The sequence below is a fragment of the Columba livia genome, chromosome 3 (genome assembly GCF_036013475.1).
Source record: "Columba livia isolate bColLiv1 breed racing homer chromosome 3, bColLiv1.pat.W.v2, whole genome shotgun sequence".
NCBI classification, from domain to species: domain Eukaryota; kingdom Metazoa; phylum Chordata; class Aves; order Columbiformes; family Columbidae; genus Columba; species Columba livia.
The window spans coordinates 65,205,861-65,225,671 of record NC_088604.1 but is presented as its reverse complement, the minus strand read 5'-3'; the positions used below and the strand labels follow the sequence as shown (position 1 = coordinate 65,225,671).

General features: G+C 40.2%; 1 long non-coding RNA gene across 1 annotated transcript; it reads left to right on the top strand.

Moving 5' to 3' along the window:
* Window positions 1-2,642: 2,642 nt before the first annotated feature.
* LOC110362799 (uncharacterized) lies at window positions 2,643-10,124 on the top strand. The gene is made up of 3 exons (XR_010471423.1): window positions 2,643-4,090; window positions 4,278-4,431; window positions 5,497-10,124. It is a non-coding gene; the product is annotated as an uncharacterized LOC110362799 (long non-coding RNA).
* Window positions 10,125-19,811: the final 9,687 nt, after the last annotated feature.

Below are 19,811 nucleotides of genomic sequence, written 5' to 3'. Positions count from 1 at the left end.
CTCCCATGAGCCAAGCATCAGCTCTGCTGAGGGTGTTTGTGACCCCCGAGAGTCCTGAGAAGTGCATTATTACAGCATATTCATAGGGAACTGTTCATTGGGAAAGATTGTGGGACCATAATGATGCAGAGACATACTGTTTCCTACAACATCGGCACTGGATTCATTTGGAAATGTCGTTGGAAGCTCCGACCACGCTCTCTTTCACAGAGCCTAATCACCAGATCTCTGCTATTCAGAAGATATTTTAATCTACTTTACAGGTAGCTAAATGACAAATAGGGCAGTGGGGCTTATGTCTGTTTCTCCTGTGTTTCACCTGACTGCATTAAGCATGGAACTATAAAGCTGATTTCTTTATATGCTTGAATGTTTCACAATTTGAGTGTTTCAACAGCTAAAATTGAAGAAAGCTTCAGCTCAGACCTCTAATGGTACCATCCTGCTGATATTCACTTGAAATGTGAAAAACTCAGATTCAAGCGTCTGTTCAGAAGGCTGGGAGCAAACAAGCACTCCATCTGCAAGTGGATGGAAAGAGGAGAAACATGTACCTCAGTAGCCTGGGGAAAGTGTCAGCTAAAAGAGAAATAGCCTAGACATGAGGAGATATATGCAGTAAATGAGAAGATTTCTGAGCATTATCGGAATGGTTCTCAAGCAAGTTTCCTGCTGGTGTAGGAGGGACAAGACTTAAGAGGGAGACTTGATCCATTTATGAAAGGCTATGAAAGGCAGCACTAGCGGGGAACTGGACTGATGATAAAGGAAGATCTTTTATCGTCTACCTCCAGCAAGTCAAGTAAAAATCTATACGAATTCAGTTTGTGTGTTTATGAAGGTCAGTCAGTTTCTGTGAGTTGTCTATGCATCAAGAACATCAGGACATGCCAAATATACCCTGTTTGCCCACATGTCCTAAAAAGCAAGTAGCTGTTGTAGAAAGATGCTCTTCCTCACCAGCTTCCTTAGAACATGAACTCCGCACCTTATCTTTGGTTCAATGCTACTTTCTCAGCAGTTACCTTTTTTTTAAATGTCCTGTTTATTGCTTAAGGCTACATTTCCTAGTGTTTAGCCAAAGACCTTACGTTTCAACAATAGACATAGTGCACCAACAGACAAGAATCTTAAAATGCCACATTCACGCTGAGAGGTTTTCTGTAATGTCTTAAATAGATGGCACCAAGTAGGGAGTCTGAAAGTTCACTAAAAATGACAGTTCTCATTCACTTCCAAAATCAAGACCATGTCCTGAGCCAGAACCTTTGAGGAACCAAAGAGGATTTAACCAAGAAAGTACTAACACCCATCCAGATGTGTAACAGCAAAGGTAACCTGCAGGGCACAGTGGCCATGGCAGCTGGATGGGAACCTGGCACTAAGCCATGAGCTGGCAGTGTAAGCAGCCTGGTTTTTGGTGTGAGCCGTCTAGCTCGCTCTCATGCCACCTCCCAGAAATTTCTCACAGGCTTAAAATGCACACATGATTACAGAGTCTGGACTTCTATTTATCTTTCCAGTCACTGAATTCCTAGGTACTTTCTTCTTCTTTTTTCCTTCTGCCATCTCTTTCTGAGTTCTTCTCTCATCGGTGTGCATACAAAAATCTTTATACCAATCCACTTCTTCAGAACAAATATCCCTCTTCTGTAGCCAAGATGAACCCGCTTTCCCCATGTGGAGGGTGCCAGTAGTCAGAGGAGCACATATGAGGAAGGAATGTGGCTGTGAATCTGAAAATTCACCAGCCACCACATGCCACGGATGTCAGAATACATCTCTCTCTACTTTCTCTGCCAAAAATAAAGGCTAGGCACAGAACACTGATCTCCAATCCATTTGATTGCCCTCTGCTATGACTCAAGGACAAATGTTTGCCTTTTAAGCAGCAGAAAAAAAAAAAAAAAGTCAACAAAGGGAGAAAGTTCATCTACCTGTAAAATTACTTTAGCACAAGCAGGCAGATAAAGCTGGTTGGCACTTGGAGGTTTCAAACTATCTGGAAGCATCACATTCTGGGGCAAAATAAGGTATTTTGGACATAACATTATTAAAAAAAAAAAAAAAACAACAAAAAAACAGAACCATGACTTCAGGTGAATCACAACCAATCAATTTTATTAAAATAAAAATATTGGGTCCTGATTTTCCCTCTTTCAGTTTCACATTATGGAAAGATAAGAGGAAGCTGTAATGATAATTATGTTCTGTTATAAATTACACACTGAATTAAATCAGATACATTTCACAAACCAAAGCAGTTTGTCCAAGTATGATCACTCTCTGATGCTTAGACCTTAGATACTCTTTCATGAAAAAAAAAAAAATCACAATTGACATTTTTCACATGAAAAAATCAGATTTTTTTAAAAAAAAATATATCAGAGTTTTCCAACTCAAAAATAAGCTACTGGAAAAATGTTGCCAGTTTTGAACACCCTCAAGGGTGTTTTAATTTAGGGTTTAAAATCTGCAGGCATGACTCAAAGCTCTGGTGAATCAACAGGCAGAGGGAGTGCTGATCACCTGGTGACTTCACTGTTACCAATGGTGCACAACCCTGCTAGAAACCAGGTCATTCCAGTGATTAAACTCATTTACAATACTTCAAACGGGAGAGTTGTTCTGAAAGGATCACAGCAATATTGACTAAAGAGTCAATGAGATGCTGGGGAAATTAACGTTGCACACTTGATACACTTAGAAATGCCATTAGCTGGAAACTCAGCTAATTCTACAGAATGGGGGTATGGAGACAGTGTGAGTTAGGAGCAAAGACAGTGTTCAACAAGGTGGGTGAGTAGCTTCAGCTGCCACTGGATTTTGCATGATGCACGGAGAGTGAGGCAGTCTGGCCTCAGGCCCCAGTTTTGCAATGAGTGGAACAAACTGCACAACTGGAGCACTAATTTTTTTAAAAAGAAATCATTGATTGCTCTCAGGCCTACTTGGCAATGCTGTTCTTTTCTCCAGTCTCCTAATATATTTCACAGCAGATGCGTACCTGAACAATGACCCCTTTATAAAAACTGCTTACGAATAAAGAATCTGCCCCCACCTATACTATTCTTTTTTTTTTCTTTCTTCCTTTTTCTTTTTTTTCTTATTTTTCTTTTTTTTTTCTCTCTTTTTCTTTTTTTTTTTTTTTTTAATTTCTCAGAAAAAGCTATTTCATAGCTATCTACTGTTTTTTGGGGGAGTTTATAACTGATCTCAGGAGACACGTGGGATCTGATTTGTCAACAGATCAGGAAAAAGCTATAACTAAACAATACAATAGTAACCCAGAAGAAACACTTTCAAGATAAAGAAAAATCCTTTCACCCATTTTAAATATGGCTCAGTAACAGACACAAAATTAAAGATACAGAGCTTATGATGGATACATCAGATCTAATTGCTGGTGTATGAAGGATGCTGCCCTTATGCAGTGACTGCATGCACACAGGATGATTTTTCTGTAGTACTTCTGTGTAGGGAGTTTGGGCCAAGGTGGATCACTCTCAGTTTATTTGTAGGTCAGCTGTCAATATTTTATTTTTGGAGCACCTCCTCTCACCCTGTGCTTTTCCAGCCTTCTCTCTTTCCCTTGTACCACAATTACTCATGTGTCAGGGCAGTCAACAGGCTGAGCTGCTGGTTCTTTTTCTGAGCCTCTCTGTTTTCTCTCATTTTCTGACATTCTTAGCATGAATAGGTGTGCTAAGTTAATTACGCTAATCTATCTAGCAAAACACCCAACGTATATATTTGAAACTAATTAGATAAACTTCAAAATGGGTCATTTCTCAGCCCCTCAGCCTCCTCCTGCTTATAAGCATTACCCCTGAAGGGATTTTTCTCAATCAGGTAGACATTTCTGGGAATGAGATCTAATGAATCCCTTTACCTCCTGAACTGAAAACCTCTTTTCATTGGGACTCAAGCAACTGAGGACAAATTCAGGCATGGCAGAAGCAGGAGCTCTCCCAAGGCAACAGTACTGCTCCTTTCTGCCTAAACTAGGTTTGACAGAGCCTACTGACAGAAGGCCAAAACCTGTCTGAGCAAAAGTGTTGCAGGATCCTTTCTTGTCTGCTAAAGAAAGGTAAGGTAAGACTATAGCAATCAATTTCCCCTCCTGATTGTCCTGGTTTCAGCTGGGACAGAGTTAATTTTCTTCCTGGTAGCGGTATAGTGCTGTGTTTCAGATTTAAGATGAGAGTAATGTTGATAACACACTGATGTTTTAGTTGTTGCTGAGCAGTGCTTACACTAAGTCAAAGACTTTTCAGCTTCTCATACTGGCCTGCCAACGAGGAGGCTGGAGGTCCACAAGAAGATGGGAGGAGACACAGCCAGGATAGTTGACCCCAGCTGATTAAAAGGAAATTCCATGTCATATGGGAACTGCTGCTCAGGCATTGGCTGGGTGTCACTCAGCAAGAGGTGAGCAATTATATTGTGCATCACTTGTTTTATATATTCTATTATTATTGTTGTTGTTGTTGTCATTATTTTTGTTCCTTTTCTGTCTTATTAAAGTCTCTTTATCTCAGGTCACGGTTTTCCCTTTTTGCCAGTTCTCTCCCCCGACTCACTGTGGGAAGAGTGAGCAAATGACTGCGTGCTGTTTAGCTGCCTGCCAGGTTAAACCGCAACACTGACATTAGTGCTACATGCAGATAAGGTATTTCAAATGAATAGTAAAGAATCTTGCCAGAAATGGGTCTATTCTCTGGATCTTGGAGCTGAATGGAATTACGCTAGTAGCAGGGCCTTTTTCTCCTCAGATTTTTCAAAATGTTTCAGCCTGATGTTGTCAAGCTAATGCTTTGTGCTCTTTCAATGTGAAATGGTATTTGGCGTTTTTAAAAATTACGAAAAATTACTTAAGAATATATATTATTTTTATTTTTTCCATTAGTGTGGGTTGACCACAGTATTTTTGTCAATTTCCAAATGGAGTTGCATTCCCATAACCACTTGCCAAGTGCCCAGTAAGAAACAATTCTGACCTCCACAGAACATGGTGTTTAACTAAGAGAGACCAACAAAAGGCAGCAGGCGAATCAGAAGAACTGAGTTGCAGTAGGTTGAACAAATCAAACAGCAACTCAGTGACAAATATAGGATTCAGTCAAAACATTTTAATGATTCAGAGTCATACTTCTTTTACATCAGCAACATTACAACACAGATGAATACCACAGCAGACTTTCATAGAATCATAAAATACCAGGTTGGAAGTGACCTCAAACATCATTTGTTTCAACCTTTCTTGGCAAAAATGCGGCCTGGACAACACAGGTGGCCAGCACCTGTCCAGCCAAATCTTTAAATTCTCCAATGCTGGGGAATCCACCACTTCCCTGGGGGTCCTTATACTAATGTGATGCTAGGTACATTTCCAGAGCACTAAATGTGTGTCTTACTTTATTAGTTAAGATGGCAGATGTGATGTATCTGGGCTGAACAACCCTCAGCTAGAGCAGATTTGTTTTTTTCTTCCAGGCTTTCCCACATCTCCAAAGCAGAAGAGAGGAGATGCTGCCCCTGAACTGCACCATGCTGAGCTTGGAAACGCAGCCCTGCAACATGGAGCTGTAGAGCTTCTGGCTGGGCAGCAGAGGAGCCAATATTGCTGCTGCTGGAAATGCATGGGAACAGATTTGCCATGAAGCTGTGTGTGTAAGGCAAAAAAATCACTGAACCAGTAAAACTGACACAGGCCTTTTGTTTTCTCTCACTCCAGAAGAAAAGCATAACACGTGCCGGCTGTGTGCAACCCACTGAGGCTCAATTGTTCCCTGAGACAAGAACACAGATGAGCTTCCCGTACTGCTTCCCCCATCTCTTTTCTTGCTCTGCTGCTGTAATTTTAGAGGTGGAAGCAGATGAAAAAGGTTTTTCCATTGTAACACAAGGTCTTTTTTTCTATTGCCTGCCACAAGTGTAATGTCTTGTTATTTTCTGTTCCTTTAGCTTCCAGAATGAGCTCTGAAGGAGCTCCCTAATGATAACAAACCATCACTGCTGTAATATTGATACCTGTTGTAATCACTGGCATTCTGGCTTTTCAATTTTCACTATTTGCTTTGGATCAAGTAGCTCTGTGCTAATGCAACAGAAGGTCACCAGATGAAGGGGCTGATAACAGAGAGGGACTGTTCTACTTAACATGCATGGAGGATTATGCTTTTCAGTCGTCCTCGAGCTAATCTTTCAAGTTGTCCTTTTTTGACTTTCTCAGTTTAATCAGTTTAATCTCATCTTCCCTCTTTTCTGATTACAAGGATTTTCTGTAGAAACCTTGCCTCCACAATAAGGACCACGTGGCAATTTATTCTTATATTGATTTCAACATCTTTTTTCCACTACCAGGGCTCTGATGCAAGGGGGGAGGGTGGAAGCCAGAGGGGAAAGAGGGTCCCTTTAGTGCCTCCTGCCTAGCAAATCCTCACTTTTTTATTATCTTGGAATCTGAATACTTCTTTAATACACTTGAAATCAGAAATGGCAGCTGAATTGGAAATACGTAACCATGATTAAAAGTTAGGGGAGACAGTAAGAGCGATAAAGCATAATCACAAGATGAGCTAAATCGAGGGCACAAGTAATCAAACTGTTCAGGCCACATTTTCCAAGGGGCTCTTTCATGGTTGCCATCACAACTGTTTACCCAGCAGAACATAGCATTTCTTGTCCCACAGGTGGGGAAACCAGATGCAAGATCCAGGGAGTTAGACAAAATGGGCAGTCTGCACATGCATTTGTGCACGCAGATTTGACTGCAGAGGAAGACTTCTTCTGTGTCTTTATATATCTCTCCAGGACAGGAGGATTGGCATTTTACCTAATTATGTCTGCAAAATGTATAGTAAGAAAAGAGAAAAGAAAGCAAAGGGCAACATGTTTTTCCAATGTACACACTAACTAACCTTTGAGTCAGAATGCTCAGGCAGCTTTAGTGAATAGCCAAGCAGGGAATAGGCAGCTCCACACCGAGAATAAGCTGATTCTGTCCAAAAATCAAGTAAGAGATGATTGCCACCTTGCCGTTGTACCAAATAAGTAAGGGAGGAAGTGTCCCAAGCTCCCACCCCTTCGGTTGCTTCTGCTCTAGACACCACCTCTTCATCATATCTTCATAGTCTCTCATTGCACAGACATCTGAAATGTCTATCTGTAGACTCACTCTTCCCCAGACACACACACTTCTTGACCTGTGAGTAACACAACAGCAGCAAGGGGGGATCTGATGCAATGGGCTGGCATATCTGTTTAGCCCTGTAAGCCTGCTCTGTATTTCCTACAAGTAATGAAGGATTTTGCTTTCTCTTCAGGATTCCTGGAGATAATGATATACCATAGCCAGCGGAGGTGAACATCTGTTTTAAGAACTGTGAACTTAGAGAGATCATTTGTCTATTTGATCTTCCTTTCCTGTTTTTCAGTGTGCCCTATCCATTTCTCTGTTAATTAAATATATGTGAAATCACTAAACCACTGGGTCGAAGAAACAATTAAACAACAACTGAAATAAAAAAGTGGGAGGGAGGAGACTCTTCTCTTTTTTTCCTCTCATTTTGTTCTGCTAAATAGAAATTGCCCTACTTTTTGAGTGCGCACTTTGTTTTTCTTTCATAGAAGACTTGGATTCATGAGGGCATATCCACCTAATGACAACATGGTGGAGTTAACCCAAGAGAACAATGCATCCCATTAATCTGCTTATCCTTAATTGGTAAGACAGTATGGGGCTGGCATTTCAAAGGCAGACTGTAAATGTACTTGGATTGGTTGCTATTTAATTGATGCAACTGGCACACATATAGACGTACCCTAAAGAAGACAGTGAGAGTAAGCAACCAGAAGTTATTATGAGCCATTTTTTCCTTTTTAATATTACTTTTAGTGGCTATAGTAAAAAAAAAATAAGCATGAAGCTACTGGCACAAGCCTCTGTACATGCTGAGGAGAAAAGATCATCTCTCCACTGCTTTGCCCAGCACCTTGCAGAAGCCTGGACCTGGGCAGCCTGGGAGCTGTGGGACGTGGCAGAGCCAGCAATCACTGCTGCAGTCCCCTCAGCTTACCTTGTGCCTCTTTTTCACACAAGTGTGTGAGCAATCGTCTGCTCCTCTGGGAGCTCAGCAGGGAAAGGGGGAAACATGTGACCCAACCATGCTCCAACTGCACCTCTGCTTCTGCTCTCTGCTAGATAGGAGGAAGAATATGAGGAGAAACTTCTTTACTTTGAGGGTGACAGAGCACTGGAACAGGTTGCCCAGAGGGGTTGTGGAGTCTTCTTCTCTGGAGATATTAAAAAACTGCCTGGTTGCATCCCTGTGCAACCTGCTCCAGGTGAACCTGCTTTAGCAAAGGTGTTGGACTAGATGTCCTCCAGAGGTTCCTTCCAATCCCAACCATTCTGTGATTCTGTGAAGAGCAGCAGGCACCACAGGGTAGCCATGAGACACAAGGGTTTTCCAGGAACAGCAGCAGGGAGTGAGGGTGGAAAGCATGAAGACCGACGAGAGAGGAAGGGCTACTGCACTGCAGAGATGGACAGAAGTAGAATCATGACACTGGTCACTATGGACAGGAGCACAGATCAGTGGATGGCAAGCAAAACATTTTTGTTTCACTAGCTGTATTCGCCTCTAAACAACACTGGAGGATGGGAGATGGTTTTGCAAGGAGTTGAAAATCACTCTTTTGTAAAGCAGAGCTCAACTTTCCCTGCATGCACGAGAAAAGGAAAGACTGCTAGAATACAACTTCTTTGGCAACCTAACAGAGACTCATATGACTAGAATATTGCCTGTATGAAATTATGTCCCACAAAACTATAAGCTATCATAAAAGCAAAGTGAAAAAAAGCTCTTGTGTGCTACCTACCTTACTGCCATCACCACTCCATATCATCTGCCTATAAAAATAATAACTTTACCCTTCCAGAAACCTCTTGACTAAGTTGTTCCATGTAAATATGATCAGTTCTTGTGCCATCTGACCAAATTATTTTTCCCACTCCAACATTATCAATTGAGTGGATGCTACAGTCACAATCTGTGAAATGAATAGTACTTGTTACAGTTCTTGTAAATAATCAAATAATCTTATTGAATGAATATAGCAGAAATTTGTCTGGTTGAGAAATACAGCTCATGAGACTAAATTATTACAAAATAGTGTTCCCTTGAAAAAAGGGTTCAGTAGTGTGAAAACTATAGAAATAAGCAACAGGAAAATGACAGCTGTCCCTACATTTCCTTGTATCTGCATTTTCCTGCTGTATGTGGCAACGGTGTAGTAATCTTCACCTTTCTACATCCACAGCACAGCTTGTCTGTCTCTTATCTGGAAAAGACCAGCTCTCCAGATGTATTTGTTGCTCTATCAATTCAAAAGCAGTGTTTTGTACCTGGAGCCTGGAAGGAAAGGCAGAGGTGACAGGAACACAGGGATGCACCTTGTGTGTAACAGGGACATAGTAGATGTATAAATGACAGTTTGAAGGGAAATGGAAGGGGAGAACAAGGTCAGGCAGTCATAGCACAAATGACGCCTTTCTGTTGTTTCCAAATGGTTATTATACTATTTCATCCTGAACTGCCTGACAGATACCTTCTGTATCTGAACACTAAGAGTTAGACTGCACATTTTTTCTGGTCAGGTCTTTCTTTTTTCAAGTAAAGTCTCCCCATCTATTATACTGAGATGAAAGGGTCAGCAGAAGGTATCCATAAGGCTGTAGCAGCTGGAACCCAGACAATCCTAACAGGAGAAGGTAGTGTCCACAGCACCAGGAGAAGCAAGGGCAGAGGGCTGCATGCAGAAAGCAGCACAGTGGTTTTGAAAGGAAAACGATCAGAGAACTTTTAAATTGCTGAGCACAAACTGGTTCTTTCCAGAAAACTGGATTGCAAATAATCCTGTCTGTAAAACTACTAGGAAAAAACAAAAAAACAAAAACCAACACCAACCAAACAGCTGACCTTAGTTCATCTCTCCCTTTTGAGGAGAAAAAGAGCCTGGAACAGTTCTAAGACATGCATTTCTATTCACGAAAGGTCCTGATGTAACACCTGTGCCAGTGTCCATTCTGGATTGTGAAATCAGCTTTGTGGGTCCATTTGTGCACTCGTGGTATTGGCAAATCAAGGTAATATCACATAACACAAAGCCATACACTTTTCCCTAGTTGGCCTAATTATATTCTGCTACTAAATTATCATCATGCAAATGCTGAAAGAGGAAGAACTCGCGTGGTAATGGAAATCCTCTCTGTTCCTGTAATCTATTTATTGAGGCTTTTCCAATTATTTTTATATTAAAAAAAAAAAAAAAAAAAAGAGTACAAAGCAACTACAGAGAAGGCATTTCTGATTGGATTAGTGAATCCAGAACAAAATCATCAATAGATGTCATTATTATTAAAATAGAGTAGCAATTTTGGCTGAATGATTAACCAAAGTTTCAAAGCCTTGCAGAATTGTTTCATTAGCATAAGAAATCAGCAGCATAAGTCAATTGTACTCTTGGTATAATCTTAAAATAATCTTGTTTACTTACCCCCCCGTCCCCACTAAAAGGGAGGAAAAATTTCACCCAAGTCCCATTTTCCTGAATACAATAAAAGTGAAAGCATCAGCACAGACTGTTATTCTCATTCAGGAATTCCCAGCTCTGCCAGCCTAGAGAGCCCAACATCTAAGCCCTGCTCATCTGTCTGCTCTGACTCCACAGCACATGGCCAACTCTTCTTGCAAGACTTCCGCTCTCTCACAGCAGGCTTCAGCCAAGAACCCTTGTGTTTGCAGCCACGAGTTGCTCATGCCATTGCCGAAGCTCTGATGCACCACAGTTCTTCATGGCACTGGCCCCCACCCACCAGGAGGGAGCCAACAATTCCCAAGCAAGTCTGAGGGACACCACAGACTTTAATGCATCTGCTGCTGGAAGGGGGGAAGGACCAGAGACCACGCAGCAAGCCATCTTCAGGAGCTTTTAGCTTGAGAAGGATACAAAAGCTGTCAAGAGCAGAGCTGATTCACCACAGGCTTTGCCTGGTTACCATCAAGTCCTTCCCTCCTGGACAGAAAGGTGTCAAGGTTTGCTTGTCCTATAGCACATCAGCCATGGCACGAGAGCAAGCATTTCACCCAGGGGCTTGGGATCTCTCTGTGTTCATAGTGGAACTGCTGCTTTTTACATTGAAATCTCCAGTCAGTTTGTGCTGGCCCTTGATTCTTTCGATGATCCTTTTCCTCATGTCTTGCATTGTTTCAGTGACATCTCCCAGTGGATGTTTGCTAATCTTTTATTTCTAATAACATGGATAAGGCATAAGTTTTACACAGGCTCTGTGCCTTAACTTGCCTCCTTCCCATTTATTTATTTTTTCTTTCTTTTCCCTGAAGAAAGATCACCACATAAAATTTCTTCTGCTGCAGCATAGCAATTGGGTGTAACCTTTTACTCTGATTTGTCATTTCATTCCCATATTAATTGTGTTGTGAAGACTTGTCAATTCCATTTATTGAACATCTTTAAAATCTGTGCTTGGTTAATGACTGAGGCAACTAAAACTCCAGTGCATGCCTTGGTTCTTTCTCAGCTTGAATATTTAAATGGGTTTCTTGCTGGTCTTAGTGCATTTATTCTATCTAAATTGCAATCTGTTCAGTCATTTGCCTGCCCTGATCTGTTTTGGGGTTTTTTGTGTGTGTGCTTTACATTCTCCTCATGAAACTCTGTTACTTGGGTCACTCCTATTTTATTATTCTTATTTTGCATATTCCATTTAATATTTTGATGCAGACCTTGTTTTATTTAAACCATTTCTTCTAGAGTCTGAGGAGGAGGCTTTTGTATGAGAACAGGATGGGGGTCTAAGACAGGAGACGAGAATCTTGTCTCTCAGGTGTGTCTGTCACTTCTCATACTGTCCTGATGGTTACTCAACAATTTCATTTAAGGAGCTGGAGAGCTAAGCCATTCTGCATGATTTGTCCCTTGGATGAGATGTAACCTGACACAATCCATGGAAGTGTAGCTTAACATTTCAAACATGCCCAGAGATAACAGTCATTTTGCAGCAGGTGCTACCAAGTGTCTGAAAGCTGCAGAATACATATTGGGAAATTCTGTTGCTGGTACAAATCTAGTGCATCTTTATTTCCTGCTCCACTCCTCTTACAAAAGCATTCTTTGTGATAGATATATTAAACTATATCTCCCCATTACAACAGCAGTACTTTTCCATCACCTTCAATTATGTCAGATGCAGCATGCGGCTCAAGCTCACCTCCATTTACCTGATGCATTACTGTCATTTTGAAGGGCAGATGTTCTTACATCCCATGCTTCAACAAGCTCAGCTCTTTTCTATTGCTTTACAGAGACGTGGCTCCAACGAGAAGTACCGTTTGTGTGTGACACAGCGACTGGATCTGTACTACACACCGCCGCACACACAGATGCTGCCCTTAAACTACTGCAGTTTGTCACCATTCTGCTACAGCACATCCACTCTACATTGGTTTTACAGCTCTACTTGGGATTGCTATTGCAATATTCTGGACTATTTATCTGTTCTTTTGTAAGGTAAATACTCATCATGTACTGCTATCTGGAGACCAGCAATTCCAGTTCATAAGCTTTCATACTTGTTTTCATTCTGTAATGGAGTGAAAAGCCCATCTTTTGAGAGGCTTCACAGACTCATATTTTGAAAAATTCTTGAAATGCCAAGACTTTGGCTTGGAAAACTGTAGATTTTTAGATCTTTGAAAGATAAGGAGTCTTGGTCCTCAAAAGTGCTCTACTTCATACCTTCCTTCAAATGGGCACCCTTCAGAGAAACATTTCTGGGAGAAGGAAAAATCACAAAGGATGAAAATCCAAATGAGATCCAGGCAGCTCTCCTCTTTACACTGAATATCTAGACACCAGACCTTGACAATGCCCTTCAAAACATGTTTACTGTATGGTGTGCTTTTTGGCCTTCTCATTTGTTCTCCACCATGAGCAGCTGATCAAGTGGACAACAGTAGAAGTCACAGAAGCCTCATAAATCTTGAATGGACCCGATAAAACTTTTAAGGGGGGTCCCACCCCCCAGCCCAGCAGAAGGTGTGATGTGTGGTTGCTCTGGTAATATCACACTCTCAATCCGGTGACTGTAGCAGCCAAGCGTCAGCACAGCATGCCTCAGTGGCTTCATGATCCTCAGATGCCGAGAGGGAGGTGGCAATATTATCTCCAGTAATTCTCACCTCTCCGGGTGCATGGGCCCTCTGGGGGTACGCGTGGCTCAGAGGTTGGCCTTCCGCTTCTTCCTATGAGAGCAAAGGATTTTTTTTTTTTCTCAAGTCTCTAAAGTAAGTTTACACCTCTATTTCTGAAACACCAAGGAAAGAATGCTTTAAATAATGTATTTCCAGAGTGCTTGTGTGCAAGTGTCAGGCATGGATTAATTCATTTGAACCACAGAGGGTTTGGAAAAGTGGTATTCAAACAGCACACCTGAAGTCAGGGGTGAAACTGCTCTGTTGCTACAAAAAAAAACAAAAAACAAAAAACAAAACAAAACAAAACAAAAAACACAAAAACAAAAAACCAAAACAAAACAAACAAACAAAAAAAACCAAACACACAACACAAAAATAAAGCCACCAAAGAGAATGAGAGGTGCCTTGGGAAGGAAATCACCACCACTAACATTGCCTTAACATGGTTCTGAATCTCTACTACCAACAAGAGAGACAAATCCTGACAGAAGGAGAAGGGCAACAGCTACCTCCTCACCCCTTTCTGTAGATGAAGAAGTTTGTTTAAAAGAAATAAGACCACATGAGACCTCCAAGCAGTCATTGGCAAGCAATTAATGAGTTATAGGTAATGTATTTTGATGAATTTGAAGGCAAAGTGATCATGACAATAAACCAAGAAGAGTAATCAGTTTTGCAACAGAATTGTTCTATTTACATTTACAGTAATGACCTGAAGAAGACTACCCACAATATTTTTCCTTTTTACCTATTGCAAACAAAAGAGTGTTTGTGAGTCCAGGTACAGACTGAGAAGAAAGCTGAGAATTTAGTGAAGATACACCTTGCTTATAGATGGGAAACTAAAAGTCCTTCTCACATAATTATATGGAATGAAACAAGATCCCCCACAGTATATGCTCCCAGTCTAGAACCTGAAGCTTATATTTTCATAAGACCTTGGTACTTCATAGCCTGTTCAGGCATCAGAGAAGACAATTAAATGAAAAAACATCCTTACTCTTAGTTCTCAGTGGGAATTCTTGGTGCTAACCATTCTGAAATGATATCCTTAATGTGCTGATTTCAGAGCATTTACACCCCACTGGAGTTTTGTCCTCTGTGTCAACTCTGACTATGGTGGATGGAAAATTGAATGAGTTGTAACTGGTTTTATCAACTGCATAGCAGAAATAGATGGATGAAAAATTCACAGATGATCTTCATTAGAAAATGCCGTGCTCTACAGCATTCTGGAGTATATGGACCTCTCTGGGACCATATGTGTCGTTTCCAGACCCACAGGGCAATACAAGTATTGTATGCTCAAATGTTTGAGGCTGATCCTGCATATTAAAAAAAAAAAAAAAAGAATAGAAAACTTCAATTCCCTTTCAGAATATTTCTGAATATACCAGAGCATCTGTAGCTTGAGTATAACAATGCCAACAAAACCAACCAGATCTGTTTCCTACTCCCGGACAGTTAATCTGTTGCTATACTGAATGTTATTAATATCATCACAGAGGGAAAAATTCACCATCTGACATTAGTCTGGAGTGAGGTTTCTCCATGATTTTCAGAAGAAATCCCACTCTACATGATCAAATGGCTTTCTGTTGAGGTTGAGGTTATTAATACTTTGTTGTGGTTTGTATTTCACTTTGATTAAAGCAATTAAATTAATTTCCTTATATCAGAAGATATAAAACACCTTCCCAGCTCCAAAATCCACCTCACATTTGCAGTATTGTAGACGACATTTATTCAGGTTTTCTGACGAAAAAACTGAGACCTTGATCTTGGGAATCTTTAAATATGTAAGTAACCTGAAAGATACAAAACACTAACAAAGTCCAGTTTCACACGGTTAGTAGTTGGCTTCTGCTTCTGGCCATTGTACACTTTTCTTAGATGAATACCACCATTTGTTTCTTTATGAAATTTCTTCAAAAGAGCAATGTTTAAGACAGTTATTAAAATAACAGAACTAATTTCTAGTGATGTGATGTTAAGGCAGGAAAATTGTCCTTAGTATCCGAAGAGCACTCAGAAGATGTTTATTGGAACTCCTGGAAGAAAAATAAAAGGGACTTTTCGGGTTTTGTTTTCTGTGTGCTGTCTTTACTTTAAATGCTATTTAGAATTTAAAACTTTACATCTTTCATGTTTTCTTAAAAGCCAAACAAGATAGAGTCCTTAGGTGAGACCTTTATTACTACTGCTACTATTTGAGAAGCAGTAGCTTCCCACTCTGATGTTTTGAGATTTTTTTGGGGGGAAATACTTTCTCTTAATTCTGTTACAATTACTTTCCACTAACTTTCTCTCAGCTAATAATAACCAAGAACCTGGCTTAGCTTTACAGCTTAAAAATTTAGAGTGTCTTCTTCTCATGATACACTTTTAAAATCTATCCCTTTCCACTTTTTCAGTCTTATGATTCTCTCAAGATTAAGAGAATTATTAAAAACCTGGGAATTTCACCATTCTTACCACAGAATTCTCAACACAATTTTAACACTGAAAAGTTCATTTTTCACTATTGTTTCATAGCAGCTCTTCACAAGGAGTACAAAAGATAATCAGAACTTCAATCCCATGCATTATAACAAATCAGTGTGTTTAAATTCCAATGGGCATTGGTCAGTCTATCCCAAGAAGATTTTTCCTGCATTTAAAATTATACTTGGAAAAATTGAAAAATATCCAACAATCAAAAAGGGCCACTAAAAAGCCCAAACTTCTTATACAGTAGCTATAAGCATGAGAAAAATAGGGGTTTACCAGAGATTTGGGTAATGCCAAGCTCCAGTTATGTGACTACAAAGCAAGAGCAGGTCTCAGAAACCCTCTTCTGTATCCAAAGCAAAGCTTTATCTGTAACTGAAATAACTGAAATATATTCTAGAGCAGAAGGGTTAGACATTAGCATGAGTTTTTACTTCCTTTTAGTGGGAAAGAGGACTAAAATATACATCTGTGTGCATGTGGAAGGTGCAGTTTCTTGTTTGGTTTGGTTTGGTTGTTGTTGTTGTTTGGTTTTTTTACCTGAGAAAAAGCTGGAAAGGCAGGTCTTCTTTGTCCTCTCCTCTTTTCTTGAGGGAAATCACAGGCAGCCACGAGAATCAGGCAGAAGACACTCTTGCTTAATGCGGTGGAAATCAGGACTGATTCACTGGCTTTGTCCCTGTGAGAACAGAATGAGCTGCGAGCATTTGAAAGCTGTCAGTACTGGGGAAGGCCTACAGAAACATTTCACTGGTGCATTTTCAGAGCCAAGTAACAAAATTGGTTTTAATAAAGCCAAGCAAAAAAGGCTTAAGTAGGATTTAGTGATGCATAAAACTTCACTAGTCCCCTGCCCAAAGGTGTCTTTCTCTCTGTATGTAGTACCCTGTCACCAGGCTAGGTTTTAATTGCACGAGCCATGGGCAAAACTAAGTCTGCTTTCTAATATCATTTTCATGTGGTATTCCCTGTATCTCTAGGAAATTAATGTCGCTGCTATGCTCATCCCCTCTTGAGCATTAAACGGCAAGTATCATTTTCAAAGACAAGAGGTATGCCCTATCCTGATAGTGGGAAAAAAGCTGACTTCCCTCCATTTCAGCAAATGATTTAAACACCCTGCACACCTCCAGTAACTCTCAGAGATAATGCTCACCACTTGTGCCATGACAATTAAAAGGCATGAACCCCAGGACATACCAGATACCAGTTGCCAAAATGCCTTCCTATATAATTAGTGCATCACTTAGTTCAGATATCCGGTTCTTTTCTGGAGTGTAAAATCTGCAACACCACAGCACTGGATGAATGTGCTGCTGCAGCTGCAGCACTCAAGTCTATCATGAACTCTCTGCCTCCTAGTTCAGAGTCACACCACCACAGCTCTCTGAAATGACCAGATATAATTGGGTTCAGTGGAGTTCAAAGCTATGCTCCAGCTTCCTCATATCAAAGCCCATTGATTCAGGGGCAGACGAAGCACATTGAAATGCTGGAAGAGTGGGAGTTACGAGCAGAGCAGGTTCAGGTCTGTCCTGTTAGATGCCAGGATGCAGCACACAACTGGCTTTTGGTTGAGCTTTCAAGAACTCAGGTGTGGTCCCCTAGAGAGGACTTTATCTCCTCCTCTAATTGCTGCAAAACATATCTCACTTTTGCTAAAGTACTTTGCCTATTTCATGGCTTGATACTTCTGAGACTCATTTAAATTTTTTTTTAAATGTCAGGACTTTCTCCTGAGATCTTTCATTCATTATATTTATTTTCTTGGACATGATTTAACAAACCATCCCTGAAGAATTTGCAGCTATTAACTTTGTGGAACAGTAGCTCAAGTGAGAGTTAAAGGCAAATGGTCTAAAAGAAAGTAATGGGCCAAAGCACCTCCAGGGTATTAATCTGCCCCAAAACTCATTTCTATAATTCTTTCCCTAGAAGTCAAAAAAAAAAAAAAAAAAAAAAGAAGTACTGTTGTTGGTATGAGAAAGCACGAACAGAGATAAGGATTAGGGTTATTTTGTCTAGATAGGCAAGATACTCAAATCTGCACCCTCATTCCTGGTTGATCCTTGTTGTGCACTGTCCATTCCTGCCTCATGCTCAGTCCTGTAAGCTCCAGGCCAGCAATAACAACTGCCCAGCTACACCGTCATGGGATGGCCATTTGGCTCATATTACACTCAATGGCAGCTCTCAGCTTGTGGAGACCTGGGCTGATGTTCCCTAGCAACTTCATTATGAGAAGAAGACTACTTGCTGCCACTACTAAAACTAAGGAAGTTGTAAGTGGCAGTGTAGCTAACTCACCTTGTACAGTCTTCAGAGAAGGCTGTGAAGAGTATACAATATAATGCAATATAATGTAACATGCTCATTCAATCTTGGTCATCCTGCATGCTGTAATTGCAAATTAATTTCTGATGAACAGAATGTGATTAAGGGTCTGAGTGCCCAGGAGTCCATCTGGTTTTCACCAAATATACCAGCTGTATATAACTGAGAATTCATGCCCATTAGTTCTGTGCACATAACTCCAAACAGTACAATTTCATACAAAACGCTGCTTCTTTCCACAAAATCCACCTCACCAGCAACTGTGCCCTTTCTTAAAAACACTGGTTAGACATACTTATAAACTGATAAAGAATGTAACTTAGTCATTGTTGTTGCTGCATATAACTCACTATTTTTCTGCAGACGTATTATGTGTCTGTTCCTGACACAAGCAGACCCAGTCATTTGGTAGTTTGTTTGGTTTTGAATATTTCAGCAATAAAGAAAAAGGAGCCTTTCAGATCAAAATAACCTCCTAGTACACTGCAAATTAAAGCAGTATCCAACCAGTACCTGGGGAACTTGTATAAGCTATAGGGCAAAATAATTTATCCAACCTTATATGATATTACACTTCTGGTCTTTGAGTTAGTCTGGATGTCTTAGTCCATGGTTCAGTGCTGTATGTTAATTTGTTGGGTATGGACCTATATTCTTTTTTCTTTCAGAAATACGATTGTTTTTTCAATGTTTAGTAGGAATGAAAACACCTGTTTTGTCACTTTCAGCTGAACATTAGAGAGTTTCATGTGGTTTTATGTGAGTTAGAAGTGTCTCTTTTAGTTATATGTCTCCTCTTGGGTGTTTATAAATCTCCCGAAAAAAAATCTCTTTCTATCTGGCATGCAACAAGGAACACAGAGGTAAAACTCACTGAAATTGGATAAAGCATCTTCATTAATATCTATCCATTTTGAATCAGGTCACCTACCAAGTGCTACTAGAATTTTCCCATGCCAGTACAGACGGGCCATTTTTACAGTTTTCTTCTGCAGCAAATTACTTATTTAAAAAAAAAAAAATTGTTCTCAGTCAGCCTGAAACAATTTGTGACCAGTATAGCTGCAAAGAAATTGGAGGGCTGACCAACAGCAGTGCTGGGTGACTGGCATTGCCATCTTAGCAAAGGTCACGTTCAAACCCCTCCCTCTCACATCCAGTGTCAGGAAGGTTATTCACTGCAGGTCTCTTGGGAGAATGTTCTAACCAGCCGAAAATGCAATGAAGTTATTTGTGTAGCTACTGGGTAAAAAAGGAGGGAAAACATTTCATGTGAAAGGAAATGTTTCTTCTGAGACTTTTTTTTATTATTTTGCTGAAGAAAAAGACTGCTTCAAGCCGAACTGAAATTTTTTTTATAGTCTCTGCTCTGTAGCCCAACCAAAAAAATCTATTATTTCCATTATACTACTTCTAACCTTTCTATTTCATTCAAACTAGGTTTACACAATTTGCTTTCTAAAGAGCCATGGCATCAGGATCTGCAGAACAGCCAGGGTCAAAATTTCACTATTTTTGAATACACCTACAATACACACAGATTTGCATAATAGGCCCTAATGCCTCCTTCAGAATCATTATGGTCTATTGAGTAAATAATGTGTCTATTGAAAATGGTTGAAATACCCATTTAGTTGATAGACTCTATTGACTCCTAATAAGAAGCTATTAGAGTTGAATAAATATTATGCATTTTAAAACTTG